Source organism: Vicugna pacos, chromosome 11 (assembly GCF_048564905.1).
Source record: "Vicugna pacos chromosome 11, VicPac4, whole genome shotgun sequence".
Classification (NCBI taxonomy): Eukaryota; Metazoa; Chordata; class Mammalia; order Artiodactyla; family Camelidae; genus Vicugna; species Vicugna pacos.
In genome coordinates this window covers 95,006,566-95,024,241 of record NC_132997.1, presented here as the reverse complement: position 1 = coordinate 95,024,241, position 17,676 = coordinate 95,006,566, and the positions used below count along the sequence as shown (strand labels likewise).

The 17,676-nt window shown below is 47.9% G+C and overlaps 1 protein-coding gene across 5 annotated transcripts in view; it reads left to right on the top strand.

The window, feature by feature from the left end:
- CHST15 (carbohydrate sulfotransferase 15) overlaps window positions 1-17,676 on the top strand; it is a 73,888-nt gene that overhangs the window by 19,700 nt on the left and 36,512 nt on the right. Inside the window, exon 2 of one of the 5 annotated variants that reach the window (XM_072972076.1) lies at window positions 10,480-10,646. The exons of the other annotated variants lie outside the window; for them this stretch is intronic. The gene's annotated coding sequence lies outside the window, so the exon portion shown is untranslated. The remainder of the gene's footprint in view (window positions 1-10,479; window positions 10,647-17,676) is intronic. 5 annotated transcript variants of the gene reach the window in all.

Below are 17,676 nucleotides of genomic sequence, written 5' to 3'. Positions count from 1 at the left end.
CATGTTGGTCTCTGGGAAGAGCCCAGAATCCAGGGTCTAGTCACTGCCCTTCTGGATGTCTGCTTGCGTTGAATTAGAGCCTCCAAGCTAGTCCTTGAGATGAAAGTGGCTGACCTGGGGTTCTTCTCTCCTGGAGGGAGGAGGGGCTGCCACCGCTTAGAAAATTTTATTTGTGAAATCAATCCAGTCCCAGAACCGACTGGTTCTGCACACTCCCTCCTTTCAATGTAGCTTGACCAGCCAGACTCTTCCACCCTGTGTTCAAGGCGGGGAAAGAGCTTTTCTTTCCCCAAAGGCTGCTGCTCAGGGTGACTGGGGGTCCAGAGCAATGAGAAGAGGCAGCTGGCTTTTCCCGAGCATCCCTGCATGTTGACAAGAGCTGTGCGCACAGGCAGGCTGGTGTCCCTATTATAGACGGGAAACTCAAGGGGAAAGGACTCTGTCCTCGAGGGCAGAGCCTTGTCAGGGCTGAGTTCCAAGGTGTATGCTCTGCTCTGGCTCCACTGAATTCCTGACTCACAGCAGTGGCCATTGGCTGGATAAGGGTGACCTGGAAGGAAGGAAAATCTGTGGCCAGTGGCTTGAGGCTTAAAAGTCACCTGAGGTGGTTGCCCCCCCTGCCTACCCCTGCCCATAGTAGATTCTATAGATCTGAGGAGGGTCTGGAAGCTGTGTTTTATCTAGTGCCCTGTGGAGTCTTACAGCAATTTGGGGAAACTGTGATTTCCCAGTTCTTTTGTTGGGAGGCCGAGTGAGGAGGGGAATGAAGGAAATTAGAAACAGACCTCACCCTCAGGAAAGCTCTCTGTCCTGAGCAGCCCTGGGCAGCAGAACTTTCTGGGACAATGGAGATGCTCTGCATCTGTGCTGCCCAGGATGGTAACACCAGCCACATGTGGCCAGTGAGCACTTGCCATGTGACCTGTACCACCGAGGAACCGAAGTTTTGAATCGCATTTAATTTTAGTTAATTCAAATTTAAAAGGATACACTCAGTTCAGTTATTGGAAAACTTTTAAGACTGTTTAGAGCAACTTGGGCATGTGACTCCACTTTCAACTGTAAATTTTATGAAATCTAAATACAGATCAGGTACTTCTGATGAAAATTTAGCATCCAAATTGAGATGGGTTATAAAGATAAAACAGGCACTGGATTTTGGAAGACTTAGTATAGAAAATAATGCAAACTATATCATTAATAACATCCTGGATACATGTGAAATCATGATATTTTGGATATATTGGGTTGAATAAAATATATGACAGTGAACTTCAGCTGGAACACTTACACTTGGGTGCGTGGCCGACCTTTTGTGTTGGGCCCCACTGCTCTGGGGACTCCCCTTCCTTGCTGCGATTGGAGCCAGAGGGCCAGGGAGTTGGAGGAGATGAGTGATGCCCCAGTCCGCGCCCCTTCCCCCCCAACTGTTTTGCTCACCTGGGCTGATTACTAACCTGGCCTCAAGGGTACCTTGTCCAGTGAGAGGAAGCCCTCAGGGAGCTGTCCTGGGGCTCTGTCCTTCCTGCCACATCTCCCTGGTGGTGCCTTTAGAGATGAACATCTGCTCTGATGCTCCTCGCTAAGAAGAAAGTACCAGAACAAGAATGAGCATGTCTGCACTGTGGTCACACATGGATGGACCAGCCCTTGGTCAGGTTGAGAATTCTGCCTTGATTTTTAATTAAATGAAATCTCCAGTGGGACGGAGAGCCCCTCCAAACTCTGCGCTGCAGAAAAGTGGTCCAGAAAGTGAATCAGGTTTCATTTCTGCCTCCTGCCTTGGCCCCACTGCTGCTGGGGGGATGATGGGAGTCCCCGGAGGTCGCCTTGTGGAGGTGTGGTGGGCAGCGGCACACAGGTGAGCACGTTAGCCTGTCAGCAGCTTGTTCCCCAGGGCACTCAGCCTGTCTGACGTTTATCTTCTTCGTGGGATTCTGGATGCTTCCACCACTGACCTCCGGGCCCCACTGGGCACAGCCTTGTTCAGGTCTCTGCTGTGTCCCTGGCTACACTGAGGCCTGACACGTAGTAGGGGCTTGATGAACTTTGTTAATTTGGAGTGTGCTGTCTTAATCTGGGGGTCAAATTGGCCCTTGAGGGTCAGGGGATTGGCTTCCCTGGAATTATTCTCAGTGGGCACTGGACGCGGGTGTGGTGAGGAACTTTGGATCTGCACTGTGCTTCAGGCTGAAACTCTGAGTGCAGGGTTTTCTCTTCTTCTGACAACCATTTCTTGGATGTCACCATCACTATTATGCAGTGAAAAGGGAAAGCTCCCTGCCTGTACTGAGCTCTTCTCTCTACTGAGCATTGCCTCCCCGACCCTCTGTCGTTTGTTCTGACAGCGCCCTGGGTGACATCAGTATTTTCATGTCATCCCAGGAAGCGGGTGGGGCCACGTGGCCAGAGTCAAATGGCTGATGGGGTACAGCGGGAACTTAGATTTGGGGGAACGCCCATCTTGGGGTGACTTCCTCATGATTATTATTTCCCACATTTAATGCAACCTAATGCGTTCAGTGCGTAAATCCTGGTTGGTCAGGCCTGGGGAAACAGGAAATGTCAAAGTCAAGACAGGGAGAGAGAAATCTGTGCTCCTCGGAGGGGAGGATGGGGTCTGATTGGGCAGGGATGGGCTGGCGGGCTAGAGAGGGCCTCAGGCTGGCATCTGTGCCCAGGTGTCCCTCTGCAGGAGGTCATGGAGGGACACTGGTCTTGGTGTATTGGTCCCCTGCTCTGCCTCACCTGGTCACAGTCAGTGACTCAAACCTTTACAAGCTGAGTCCTGCGGTCCTGCTGGTCTCGGGGAAATACCCGACTCCTCGCTCTCTTCAGCCTCCCCAGGTCCGCAGGCCCTGCACACTGCTTGTTTGGGTTTCTCCTTCCATCACAGCTTGCAGTTGGGGACACCCTTCAACTTGCCAGAGACCCTGGGCTCTCGCACCTAGCCCCTGGGGACCAGCCCTCATGCCTCCTGCAACATCACACCCTCCACACCACAGGTGGCGTCTGAAAACTGCAGGGATGAACTTGACCTTCACAAGACTCTTGCTGTATTTATGGTCCGTGTGGCCTTGATTTGTGCGAAACTTGCAGAATTCAGTTGACCCCAATTCTTGCTGTATTTGGGAGTACTGTGGGATGCGGGAATGCAGGTGAGATGTTGGTTTGGGGAGTTTGCACCTTTGCCCCATGGAGCCCAAATTTCAGACTCACTGCCTCCCTGGGGAAGGGCTGTGGGGCATGACGCCGGAACACAGGTTGTCGCACCACCTCCGAGAGGCAGGGTCCTCACCCTGGCTGGTCGTGTCTCATTCCCGTCTGCCTGTGTCTTCACCCAGAGCAGGACGTGCTCAGACCTGTTCATAAACTTTCTCCTTAGCTTGCATTATCTCCTTGCTCTGCCATCTTTGTGGGTTTGGGTCCTCAAACACCATCAGACCTAACATTTAAAGTAAAAATGACCCTGCTTTTATTGTTTAACTTATATTTCTTTTTAAAATGGAATGCTTTGCAGCTATTCACAAGATAAGGTCTTTCGAAAAGAGTAACTGTTCTCCTGTCTTTCTGATTTTTTTTTGTATTTAAGAGTAGGGATATCAAGGTAGGTGATATGAAAGCAGAATTTTTCAATAAGAGCATAGCAATTCTTTTTAAACAGGTTTAGAAGACATTCAGATGTATGTGCTTTGATCTTCTTTTTCCAGATTAGAATATGAAGGATCAGTTGTTGCAACAGACAGTGAAGTAATTCATTTCGGATGCATTTCAGTGAGCCGGCCTTCTAGAAGAGGTCAGAATGAAACACGGAACTGCGTGATGCAGACCAGACCAGATGCAACCCCAGACCAGATGCAACCCAACATGTTTCCTGAACACAAACCCCAGGAGCAGGTGGTGATAGGAGTAATGGTACTGATGATGGAAAACCTAATAAAGGTAGTGGCCAGCAAGCCAAGCCCTTACCGGGTGCCAGGCTTCTTGCTCAGCACTTTCCAGAGATTGTCTCAGTCCTCCCTACAAGCCCGTTGGACTAGACATCCTCACTGTCATCCCCTTTTTTCAGATGAACTGAAAGGGCTTGTGGTCAGGCCGTGGAGCCAGGACAAGGACCCCGGCATCTGGATGACCCCGTGCTCGTAGCCACCACCCTGTCCCTGAGAATGGCTCCTCGTCAGTCTCCACCACCCCCTTGGCTCTGCCTCTGACCCCAGAGACGGGAGAACTGGAGGCAGCTCTTCCCGGAATTAGCCATATGCTCATTTTTTGCTTCAGCTATTCCACTAATGGAGGCAAAGGTTCTGGGAGTTTTGATATTAAGTATTTGGATAATTGCCTCAATCTATCATTTTCATTTTACATGTTTAGACGCAACCTTTAATGAAATTTGAGAATCCAGCTCTACTTGGGGAAATGATATTAACTTATATTTCTAACTTTGTTTACTTGATGGCTTCAACTTCCAGTTATAAGCTCAATTGTCCAACATATAACCTCCTCCAGATGCCCTGTTTGCCAGACTTGAAAGTCAGCCTTGATTCGGGGCAGATTCACTGACCTTTCCTTACCTGGGAAATGAAGACTTTGAAAAGATGGTCTCTCGGGTGCCTGGGTTTGGTTCTGAGGTTCTGTTCTGGTGGCTTGTATGCCTAACTGGACTGCAGGTCTTAGGAGGTGGGACGAAAGCTGGCCCTTGTCTTCATCCCCCCTCAAAGCTGAGTGCTGATGACCAAACAGATGGGTCTGGACAAGTGTGACGATGCCAGTGGTTTCATCGAATGATGTGAATATAAATTACTGGCCAGAAAATATCCAAAGAAGATAAATATCTAAGAGCTTCATGCTACCTTTGAAAATTTTCCCTAATTTCTTCTTTGAGATTCCCAAAGAGAATTTTAAAGAGGCTTCAAGTATGCTGTTTGCAAGAATCCTCGCACATTACTGGATCCCCCACATAAGTGCAGAAAGTGACACGTGGGGTTCAGTTGTCACATCACTGGGGATCGGGGTCTGCATGCCTGGCGATGTTGAGGAGCCCAGCCGGTTACTCTGCGATATGCAAACAGCTCTTCTGCTCCAGCTGCAAAGCCCCTTTTGGGTGAGCAGATCCCAGCGGGAGTGGGGGTGAATGGGGCAAGAGGAGGCCGAACCTGTGATAGGGACTCACAGAATCCTACTGTCACCAAAAGTCCCAGCCTGGCCTCAGAAGGCTGTAGGGAGAGCGGGAAGGGACCAGGGAGAGGCAGCGCTGAGGAGCTGCGGCTGTGCTGACCCATCCCTCCTGGGGGAGAGGTGATTGGCAGTCCAGGTAGGGGAGCCCCCTCCTCCCCAAACTGAAATGTCTCCATCTCTTTCTTCAGCTGTCAAGTGAATGCTATTGGCCAGTTGTAGGGAAAGCATCTTTGTTTTTATGACTTTGTTCATAGTCATTCATTTCTGCTCAAGGTTTTACAACTGCAAAAAGGATGTGAAAACCTCAGAAGAACTGAGTTGACCAACATCGTAAACAGTTTTGTCATCAGAAAGTGAAAATACATGCAGTGTATGCGTCTGAGCATTCAGAAAAAGAAGGTCAGCCCTGATTGCTTTGTGACACTGTACACTTGTCTCTTTCAGCCAATGTCATAGGAGGGGAAGTGGTTGATGGCCAGAAACAGGCAGAAACAGGGGCAGACCCGTCTCGGCTCAGCCAAAGAGGCTCTTGGAGCATCCGTACCACCCTGTCCCCCCACCGCCCACAACCTGCTGAAATGGAGCTAGTGGACGCTTGAACTCTCCCAGCCCCAGCACTCTGTAATGCCATGAATAATGATTTTAACCCCCAAATCTGGTTTCTCCTACCTGTAAAAACCAGCAAATCCTTCAAATTAGTTAAATGGAGGTGCTCATTTAATTACGTAAGTAATTGATATTTTATCTTTTTTAAATATAGAAGAGGGGGAAAGTAGCTGAGGGGATAAAAGAAAGAGAAAGAAGGAAGGAAGGAAAGGGAGGGAGGAAAGGGAGGGAGGAAGGAAGAAAAAAAAGAAAAAGAGAAAGATTAAGAAAGGTAATTTGGATTTTTAGTCAACTCTGAACACTTGATGTTTTTCAAACATTTCCAGATTTCTTTTACAGGAAAGGAATGAAAATGATCCAAAAAGAGGAGGGATTTTTTTTTCTCCTTTTGTCCTGAACTCAGTCCCGGGGTTTTGTGGCATGTGCTGAGAAACTGTGTTCACTGAGTGCATTCAGAAATTTGCCTGAAGGGGTTGCAAGAACTGAAAATGGGTAAAAACAAAACGGAAAAAACAAAACTTCTGGCCACAGATAAGAATCATATAATTTGCTAAGACGTATCATTTTGGTGTTTTCCTAAGTATGAAAGCTAATTTGGAAAGGCAGGGAGGCATGCTTGAGGTCGGGGGGATGAGGTCCGGCCCTGCCCCCCGCAGAACTGGGGGTGGGTGGGGGCGGCTCTGTGGGTGTCGGGAAGCTGGGGTACAAGCCTGGGGCCAGCCCACCAAACAGCTCCTTCACTGAAGCCAGTGCCAGCTGCGGGCCTGAGAGATGCAAGGAAATGGGTTTTCAGTGCCACAGGGACTAATCCTAGAGAGGCAGAATTTTAAAACCCGCAAAATTTACCCTTCCCCCATTTACTGAGAATTCTCTGTTTATGACTCTGCTCTTTTTGTCTGTGTGTTGCTGGCTGCCTGCCTTCCTTTCTAGTTTTCTTCCTTTAGCGACTATTTTAAAAGTGAACAAAATAGCCTGCGTTGCCTTCATGGAGCTAATAGTCCAGTGAGTGGTCAAGGCAGACGCCAGTCCAACATGCACCCACGAAGATGAGAAGTAGACAGGGTCTGACGGATGAGGGCAGGGGCTGACTCGGTCTGGGGACTTGGGGGGCTTTGGCTGACATTGGAAGGGTGAGCAGGAGCTCATGGGTTAAGTGGACCAGCATTGGGGATAACGGTGGCCATCAGGGAGGCTGGGAGAGGCAGATGCAGACAGATGGAAACAGTGGCGGTGGGGTAAAGACAGCAAGAGGGGCAGAGGCAGTACCCTCCTGGGCACAGCCTCGTTTCTCCCGTTTCTCCTCAGGTGAACTTCCCCATTCACAGTGCAGCGGCTGACCTGGCTCAGAGGTTAGGTGGCCTGTCCAAAGTCCTCATGTAGTCAGGCAGTTGTTTTAGGATCTTGACAGCCGTGTTCCTGCTCTGCTCACCATGTGTACCCGTGGACTCCACGCCCAGTGCTCACCTACGGCTCCACAGCCCCCACTGGGCCTTTGGAAGAATGGGCACGTGGCTGGTGTCGGGAGACATTCTTACTGACTCTGAGCTGACTCTAAGTCTGAACAACTATGTGCTTTGGCCAAATATTTTATTTTCCTGAATGGACCAGAGCAGTTCTTGATAGAAAGTCAGCTACAAGGATTTTTTTTTTTAATAAGTCAAGTTTTAAAAAAGTTGAGACTTTTTTTTAGCCCAGGAAGATGTCTGTTTTCTGCAAACAAGTCCTGACTTTCATAATGAATCCAGAACGCTTTCCAGATCTTTAGGGAAATGCTCTACTCTTTGGTGGTTAATTCCAAGAGGCTACTTGTTTACTTGTTTAGGTAGAACTGAGTTCAGAAAGCAGCCCTTGCAGCTCAGCTGTCTGACCTTAGACCCTGTATCGCTTCCTCTCAGGTCCCCACTCCGCTGTACCGAGTTGCAAAAGGAGGCTTGTCCCTTTTCATCCGCAAGGTGGGCGTGGAGGGCTCAGCTGAAGCAGCATCTTAGCAGGCTCTAGAGAAACAGAGCTACTCTGGGAGAACATCCTTTTGTTACAATGTTTATCGAATGCCCACCTCTCCAGCTTTAAACACTGAAACTTGGAGAGATGTTTTTGAAAGAAATCAGATGCCACCAAACACTTTCAGAATGTCTCTGCTTAACACAGGAGAGAAAAGAAAAAGACTTCTTTGATAGACTGGGGGTACCTGTGTTCATCATCTTAGGTGATGTATCTATAAATAAATACTTTCTTGACCTATTTACTTTACAGAGGTTGAGAATCTGGATTTCAGATTTGAGTGGGGTTGTTAGAAACTGGGTCTGTTTTCTAAAAGCGTCAAGAACGTTTGAAGGAGGGCTTGAAACTACCATTTTAAATCATTTGTTTATTTATCATTGAATACTGAAGAGTTTTATTTTGTAGTTGTTTTAACTGGTACGACTGGATGTACTTTGGTTTTGTTAAGCCATTTAATTTCTTTTGAAGGTTATATTTCATTTATAGGTATAAAATATTGGCTAAAACTACCATTATTTAAATTAGTTTCTTCTCTAGGTTTCTCCTTCTGTTCAAAAACTAGCTCTTGGCTCCGGGTGTCCTGGTGGGACCAGCATCTCTGTCACCGGGTCACCTTAGGGAAGGGCTCTTCTCGGCCTATTTCAGTCGGACTTGTTCAGTTATTGCTGACAGGCAGCCTTTGTAACTTTCCTTCTGGCTGCCTTGCGTCCAGACTTGGCTGGGTCTTCATCCACCCGGCTGGAGTCCTCACTGCTGAGCTGAGGTCCTGTCTGCAGAGATGGGAGGCAGAGAAGGAGGAGAAGTGGGAGAGGAGGGGGTGGTCTGGTTGCTGTTGCTGGAGCACTTGGAGTTGGCGGCACTGGAGAGGCCCCTTGCACAGATCATCCTTTTAACCCTCCCAGCTGCCCGGTGGTAGGTATCACCCTGGTCTCCATTCGACAGAGGAGCAAACTGAGGCACAGCAGTGGAAAGCTCTTTGCCCCAGGACACACAGCAACCAGATGGGCGTCTGTGTGTTCACATACTTCCGGGGTGTGGACTTCCATCCCTGGCCGCGGCCACCATGCCTCTTCTTCCGTGAGGGCGAGGTGTCCATTCCCACGTGTGTGGAGCTGCGTGAGCCATGTCAAAGGCTCATTTGGCATCAGCAGTGAGTCATGAGACGTTGTCCTCTAGGGTCCCACTGTCCCTTTTGCTTGTTGCCCTGGTGCTCTTCTGCACTGTGAGTGTTTATAAACAGGGATGCCCGCCTGGGGAGTTCTGTGGTCGGCTCCGGGATTTCCATGGCTGTGGCCGACAGGGCAAGGGAAATGCCCCTTTCGAACTCACCCCCAGGCATATCATTCTTAGTTAAATGGGAATTGGAGGTTTTTTTTTTTTTTAACATTGAGCATTATATGACATTGTGTGACATAGTATGTCTCATGGGAAGATATTATTAATTCAAAGATAACTTGAGAAATGAGGGGATACAGTGAGACACTTCCCAAAGTGGCATGTGGCACTTAGCCCAAACCCCTCTGTGTGGCACACCTTGCCTCATGTGGCCCTGCAGCCTCGTTGCCATCCCCCGGCCGCCTCATTGCCATCCCCTGGCCACCCCATCTGGGGAGAGAGGCAAGAGTGCATCCGTCTTCAACAGATAAGGAAACTGAGGCTCAAAGATGGGAACTCACGCCCTGGGGGGCCTGGTCCAGCCCGTTTTCTAGTTGTCACTCCTCTTTAATCAACATTTATTATAATTGTTTCATCTTTCTTGTCTTTGTGGTTACAAAAGCAATACTCCTTGTAAGTCACATTGGAAGGAAGATGGTAGGAAACTAATGTGCCTGTGGGTCCCACACTCCCTGCAGGAAGGGGCAGTTTGGGCTTCAACTTATGTTTCAGTCCCGCTCTGCTACTTACTGGCGCTGTGGTTTAGGACAAGCCACTACCCTGCCCAGACCTTGGCTTTCTTACCTGCAAAATGAAGCAATTACATCTACCTTTAACACCGCCTCAAAGTCAATGACAGCTATCCAGTGCCTGCCACGGAACAGGTGTTCAGTTCCTGTTAGTTCTCCTTCTCCCTGCCCTCTATCGGTGTTTCTCAAACTCGCCTCCAGGGTATCCTGAAGGCAGAAGATAATAAATTCTCACTGGAACACCCTGGGCTGGCCCCAAGCAGCTTGCAGACAGCGAGGCAAGCTGCAACTCTGTGTAGATTTTGTATCACTTAGTGATGTATCTGAGCATAACTTAATTTAAAAGCAATGTTTTCAGTGCTTGGACTGTTTAAAGATTTTAAACATGGAGGCTTCAAACTGTCTGGTAGGCATACCTTCACACACCCCTGGGGGGCAGGCTTCCCACAGTCGGTCCTGGAGGGACTGTCCTCTTGCTGCACCTAGTAAGTCCTAGGCTTCTCTGCAGGCAGACAGTGAATGTTCCAGAAAAATCTCATTTCACCTTGTTCTGCAACCCTCCATAGGACATTGTAATTCAGGCAGATTGCTCACTCTTTCCATCCCAAAGAAATCAGTTCCAAAGAAGTGCTTTCAGGCAGTTCTTCTTGTTCAGGGGTTAACCAGATTCTTATTTTGCTTATCTTTGGAAATAAAACAATGTTTAAAACTATTCAGATCAGCAAGGCCATCTGGTGGGGAGTACGCAGCTGCTCCCCATTCAATTGTGCCACCTCTAATTTATTCGTTGTAGGGTGCTGGTGTACATCTGCAAAATCATTATTCGCAGTTGGTTTTGAACATGTGAGCTCTGTGTCTATGCAAGACCTCTCTCCTCTGCCCCTCCTGAAGGACATCTGGGCTGGGCATCTTCTGCTGTTTGGCAGCCTTTTCACTCTTCTGGAAATCGTGTCAAAGCAGGTGAGAGGCTTCTGGGGACTCAAGTGATGGGGGAGGAGCCACCCTGATGCTTTTGGCCCTAATACATAGTCTCTGCATTATACATGGAGCCACGTCTTTTCATTCATTTGCCTATTTGTGTTAAGGAAAGACTGTTGGAAGGCAGCTAGAATCTACCTCTCATCTTTGTGGTCTAGTAGTGGCAAGAGCCAAAATGACCCCTAGTCTGAAAATGGGTCACTTTTTCCCCCAGTGGTTAAGGTTTGTTGTTGCAGAAGTTTGAGTCTTGGAAAGCGTGCAGAAAGAATAATAACAGAATGTATCATATAGCTGGGTTCCTGAAATCATTGGACTATGTGATGATGTGTCGTATTTTGAGAAGAGGTTGAGGGTCTAAGTGGTGATGGGTTTGCTTAGGGTCGCGTGGCTGGTTAAAAGGTGTGGCAGGTGCTCTGTCCAGGCCTCGTGATCCCCACGCCGGCTCTCTCCCCTGTGCTCGAAGTCATAAGGTGGAGGAGGTATAGAGCATTAAATTAATCTGTAAAACAGGAATACTAATAGTGCTTTCCTCTTAGGTTATCATGATGTATAAACAGGATAATTCATATAAATCCCAGCCTGGTGTCTGGGCACCAGAAAGCCTCCAATAAACGTTAGCTCCTTTCACTCTTACTGCTGTAGTCACTAAGTGGCAAGAGCCCTGTTCTGGATTTCTGCTGTGAGCTTGCTCCTTTACTCATTAATTTAAAAATTACGCAGTGAGTGCCCACCCTGTGCCAGGCACGGCTGATGTACAAGCTGGAGTGGGAAGTCTAGTAGCTGCCCTGATTTGATTTCAGGGCTGGGCATCACTGACTCCATCTTTGAAGAGCTGACAGTCCAACCAGACAGTCATCCTCCTTTGGCACACCGCCTTGCCTGGAAGACAGGTGGCTGGTGGGCTGGGTGAAGGCTGACCCCACTGCTTTTTGAGCCTCGAGTTCTGAGCAGTTTCTCTCAGAGCTGCCATCCTATGTGACCGTGTGGTGTGGGGGGAAAGGTCACAGGCTTTGCAGCCAAATAGACCTGTGGCTGGATTTTTGTCCTGCCCCTGGCTAGGACCAGGGGGCTCTGGGGAAGTTTCTAACCCCGCTGTGCCTCAGGCTCCTACATGTAACTTGGAGGTCACAGTGCTGACCTCAGAGGGTTGCCATTAAAAAATACACACACACACATGCACTCTGGAATACTACTCAGCCGTAAAAAAGAATGAAATAATGCCATTTGCAGCAACAGGGATGGACCTAGAGATGATCATACTAAGTGAACTAAGTCAGACAGAGAAAGGTAAATATCATATGATACTACTTATCTGTGGAATCTAAAAAAAAAAGTGACACAAGTGAACTTATTTACAAAACAGAGAGACTCACCGACATAGAAAACAAACTTATGGTTGGTTACCAAAGGGGAAAGGAGGCAGGAGGGAGAAATTGGGTATTTGGGATTAGCAGATACAAACTACTATATACAGAATAGATAAACAACAAGGTCCTACTGTACAGCACAGGGAACTCTATTCAACAGCTTGTAATAGCCTATAATGAAAAAATATATGTATTTGTTTGACTGAATCACTATGCCGTACACCAGAAACTAACACATTATAAATCAACTATACTTCAAGAAAACGTAAAAAAAAAGAAAAGAGGAAAAAAGAGAAGAAAGAAGCGACCTTGTGTGGTGCTCTGTCCATGGCAGGTGCTGGACCCACATTTGTTGCCTTCTCTTTTCACCATCCCTGGAGTCATTTAAATCCTTAAACTGGGCCCATGTTTTGAAGTACACATCTCAGTCTGCACAAAGAGTGCTATCGAATTTCTAACTTGAGATGTCCCAAGACAGACTGCACACTGCCTCCTTGACATGCTTTACGTCCTTACGTCCTAGGACTGTCCTCGCTTTCTGGCCCGGAGCCGTGTGGGCGGGCGGGTCCCACAGCACACAGGGTAAGCTTGTCTCAGGCAGGTTCTACCGAAATGGAAAAGCATCTTCGTAGCTATACAGGCTTGAGCGGAAAATCTAGTACCTACATCTAGCACCGAGCTAAATTACTACTGGAAATGATAAAATGAGAGCTTAGAAATAGCTCCCCGCCTCCCCAATTTGGTTTCAGAAAGAGAAAATTGTCAGCTGTGTCACAAAGACCTTGAGAATCTCGTGCATGTTGAAATCATGTGGTGACGGCGCCGTGTTAACATGTTGGAAGCCTCTTGTCCCTCCAGCCCCTGAGCTGAGGAAACCTCATTATTCTGTGCTTTTCAGAGAGACTGGGGCATCTGGCTGGGTTTCGTCCATATATCCGGCATTTGCACAAGGGAACAGGGCACGCTGTGGGAGGGGGAGCCGTCAGAAAGGACAATAAAAGGACCCCATTCACCCTCCCGCCTTGCCTTCAGCTGTCAGAGAGCCCGCGCGCCAGTGAGGCAGCCCGGTCGTTAGGATGCGTTCTCAGCTCCGTGAACCAGCGCTGGTTCTCCTAGGTCTGCACATGCTCAGGGGCCGGTGGGCTTCGGGGCTGTCCTGGAAATGGGATCTGTAATTCTGAGCGTGGGCATTTTTCTGGAGCCTCTCGAGCCTTTGTTCTGGAGTTAGATTGGACGTTCCTGAGGGCTGTGCGTTTTTTTCATATTTGTAGCCTCAGCAAATAGAGTGCCCCGCACAGCATGAGTGCTTGATAAACGTGTGCTAACCGGTGCAGGCGACTTATAAGGAGAGAACACTGTGTTTGGGGTTAATTGTCAATACTAATTGCCTCACAAGAGGCAAGTACTGCACCAGCTCCTCAGTGCTCGCTGCAAACTTGTTGGCTTCTTAGCAGCCGTGCAAGACAGAATAGATAGTGACAACGGGTTTTTCTTAGGGAGGAGTTAACTTCAGATCATCTGCTCGTGAGCGTTCGGGCTCAAAGAGATAGTCCCAGCTCCATATTTACTTGCAAGGTACAGGCTCAGGGATGCAGTGACTTGCCCAGGTTACCAGCTCAATTAGTGTCAGATCTGGATGGAGACCACGCTCGGGGATCTCCGCTCAGGGGCCACGCGGCGTAGCGCGCTGCCGGGTTGGAGAGGTGCCACTTTTGTGGCTCTGAAGTTTCAAAGTGTGGATGGTTGTGGAAGCCACCAGCTTGGTCATAGAGTTCAGACTGGTCCCTTTGATGGGCAAGAACAAAAGAGAGGTTGTGGCTGTGCTCTGGACCCACCTTCTGTGCATGGGCCCTTCCCGGTCCTCTCCACCATCTCAGCTTCAGCGTTTTGTCCAGTCACTAGAGGACCAGCCCCCTTCCCCGTCCTGCTGCATTTCCTGCCCTCCTCCTCACTGCCTCACACTCGGTGCCAGGCCAGCCCTTGCGAACCCCGCCCCTACCCTGGTGCCGCACCTCTTGTCCATCACACTTTGTTTGCAGCTGGAGGAGACACGCCCAAGTGATGAATAGTCTGAATCGAGACAGTTTAGAACTCAGTGCCGGGTGACTGAAGGCAGTCCCTGCATTGCCTTTCATGTTGCCTCCTGTGTGCATCCCAGAGCTCCCTGTCCCGTATTTCTGAATAAGACTGCACATCTGCTCTTTAAGGAGAGATTCCTGAAGGGATGATCTGGGATGAACTTCTGGACTGTCCAAGGCCAGCCCAGGGTGGCGAGGTGGAGGTCAAGGTTAAGACAGGCTTCCCCGCTAACAGGGCTCCCTCCCCTGTTGATAGGTGCAGGTGAAGCCTGGTATCTGGACCCTAGGCCTCTATAATAAGCTGCATGTCCTTGGGGAAGCACAGAACCACACTGGGCCTCAGTTTCCTCGTCTGCAAAATGCAGGCCTGGGTGAGTGGCGACCTGCAGGTTTGAGTCACTGGAGCCTGGACAGATGTGGACGTGGCCCCGACTGCCCACCGTCATCTTCAAGGTCTGCCAGGTTTTTCAGTGTGAAGGACTTGGCAGCAGACGTCCCCAGGGATCCCCGCCATGGGTTCCTCTCTCTGTCTCTCTCCTCCCATCTGTAAAGAAGTGGCTCACTTCGCCCAGACCTTTAGCCCTTTGGGGATGGACACCTTTCTTGAAAACTGACTTTCCCTGTTAGTCAGTGAAACAAGTTACACACCAGTGATTGCTCTGAGGGGCCAGCTTTTCCCAGGTTGCACCTGCGGCCATCCCAGCCTCTCCGGGATGCCCCACCCTCGTTACTGAGGCACCTGGATGAGTCCAGTCGGCTCTGCTTTTTCATGTCTTGTTCCTTCGACAAAACTTGGCTGTTATTCCTGCGTTTGTCAGCCTGTCTTTAGCTGCCACCTGCCCCTTCCCATTCATTACTCCAGATCACTTGCAGACAGGAAAATTGGACACTATGCCGAGAACTATACAAACGTTGAAAGCAAGTAGGCCTGAGGGCCTCTTCTGTAATAATACAAAGAATATATACCATTTGTTGAGGCTTGCTGTGTGCCAGATGCCAGGTTAAGCATTTTATGTATAGTATCTCATTTCCTCTTCACATCCATGCTGGGAGGAGATGGTTTTATTCCCATTTACAGATGAGAAAACAAAGTCACAGAATGGTGACGTTAGTTACCTGAGATCATAAAGCTGGCACAGAGTGAAAGTCGGGTTGAGATACTGGTCTGCCTCACACCGAAGGCTGCAAGGCTTTACTGTGCCTGCTCAGAGAATATTTTTGCTACATCCCAACTTTCCACCAAGTTGCACATCATTTGGTTCCTTAGACCAGATGCAGAGGAGGAGCTGGCTGCATATTGTCGAGATCTGATCTCAGAGAAAATGCCTGTTTCCTGTGGACATATTTTATGTAATGAATATATGTAGTTTAGAATATTTCTATACTGTAAAGCACGAGAAGTGGCCATTATTAACAAATATGTTAATGAAGAACTTAACATAGAGTCAAGTATGCTTTAAAAAATCACTTTTAAAAACTGCCTGTGTTTTGTGTGACATATGTTTTGGGTGAGCCAGGAAGATCCTGCAGGCCACAGTTTGAGAATCTCTGTTTCAGACAAAGCAGGGATGAGATGTCTTTGTCAAAAGGAAAGATGAAATCTGGCAAGGAAACTGTAAGATCAGGCTGCAGGAAGGGCTTGCTCAAGGAGAGCGAGCAAGAAAGAAATTTTAGTGACTCTAAAAATAGGCAAGGAGGAAGGTTCTTCATCAGGGAGTAGGGAGAGTGGCGTCAGTCATCAGATAACTGAAACATAACAGCTGTGGTTGTCATAAATACACATTTTTACCAGAAAATAACCTGGTGTGGGACATTTGGATAGTTTTGTCTTGATTTGGGAGCAGCTTCCTCTGGGTTTCCAGCATTATTTTGGCATATCTGCTTATGGTGTGAGCCAAGGGGTTCTTTAAGGAAAAAGCATCGATTCAATTCAATCCCTGGGTCTTTGGATGAATTGCTTTGGCCTGAATTGCTCATGATTCACTTTAGTCATATAAACACACTTTTTGGAATTCTTAAATGTGCTATTATACTGGTTTAACTTAGTAACATCTATTGTTGGTAACCTGTAGAGGAGGATATTGGAAACTGTAGAGGAGGATATTGGTTAGTTTTTATCACATAGTAAAACATCTCAAAACTCAGTGATTTAAAACAGCAGCCATTTATTATTTCTCATGCATCTGCAGAGATTGGCTCGGGGTCAGCAGGGTGATGCCTGCTCCCGGTTGGGCTCAGCCGGGTAGCTCTGGTCCATGTGTCTCTCATCCTCCTCCTGGAGCCGCCATGTTCTCCCCACAGTGATGGGAAAGGTGCAGGGGGCAGGTGGACACATTTGACCTGTTTTAAGGCCTGGGTTTGGGACCGGCATGCTGTCACTGCTGTCTCGTTCTGTTGGCCAAAGCAATTCTCCAAACTCAGGCCAATGGGTGGAGAAATGTATGCCACTCCTTTGATTGGGAAGTCAAACTACAAAGTCATTTATGTGGTGAGGGTGTGAATGTAGGGAGAGATAATAAATTGGTACCAAAATGCAATCTGCCATAAACAGTAACAAATTGCTACTTATCAAATACTTATTGTGGGCCAGGACTATGTATATATAATAATAGCTAACATTAATTTAGCACTTACAGTGGGCCAGACACTCCTCTAAGCACCTGACATGAATTGGCTTGCTTAATGCTCACAGCAGTGCTATGATATAGACTCTGTGATTATTCTTAGTTTACATCCAAGAAAAGGGGGGTGGGGCTGGGGGAGAGAGGTTTAGTGACTTGCTTAAGGTCAAAGCTCTGTAACCCTGCTCTGGCACCGAGGCTCCAGTGCTGTATGTGATCTGTTACCGGCAAGGACTTCTTTGGAGAATGCAGAGGCCCGGACCACTTGAGTGACTTGTGCAAGTCTCCAGGTGGACAGGACTTCAGCATGCTGGCCCACGTGACTACTGACCGTCTTCTTCCCACTGGCCTGTAGGCCAATGAGTGTTCACTGAGGAACGTGGCTTTATTCTGTTTATTGACTATGGTGTGATCAACAGCTTAAAATCCAGGTACGAGAGTAAAGCTGATAATCTGTTGTTTGCACAGAACTCTCTAGCCTTGTTAGCTTTCTTCCCAGTCTCAGTGACAAACTGAGGATCCCTTTGAGCTAAATGTGAAAAATTTTCCTTTTGCCACTTGTTGATTAATATTCCTTGAAAGAATGTATTTCCACACGCATCATAGCCCAAAGGGAAATGTCACCAGTCAGAGATACTAATCAGAAGAAGGTTTTGTGTTTTAGTAAAGGTTAATTAAAACCCATCAAATTTTTTTCTTTAAAACATTAAAGTAAAATAATATACTTATCTAATTTTTCTTCTCTACTCCCAGAGGGCAGATGTAAATGTTCTACCTAAATGAAGCTATTTATTTAAATCCATCCAGATTTCTTTTGAAGTTCTGTACATCTTTCTTCTGCTATATCAGCTTATAGCTACAATAATTTAATAAGGTTTTCCTAGGGTGAAATTGGAGGCCCTTTATTGATCTTACACTGAAGGGGCATTCAATTACTTAATCTTAA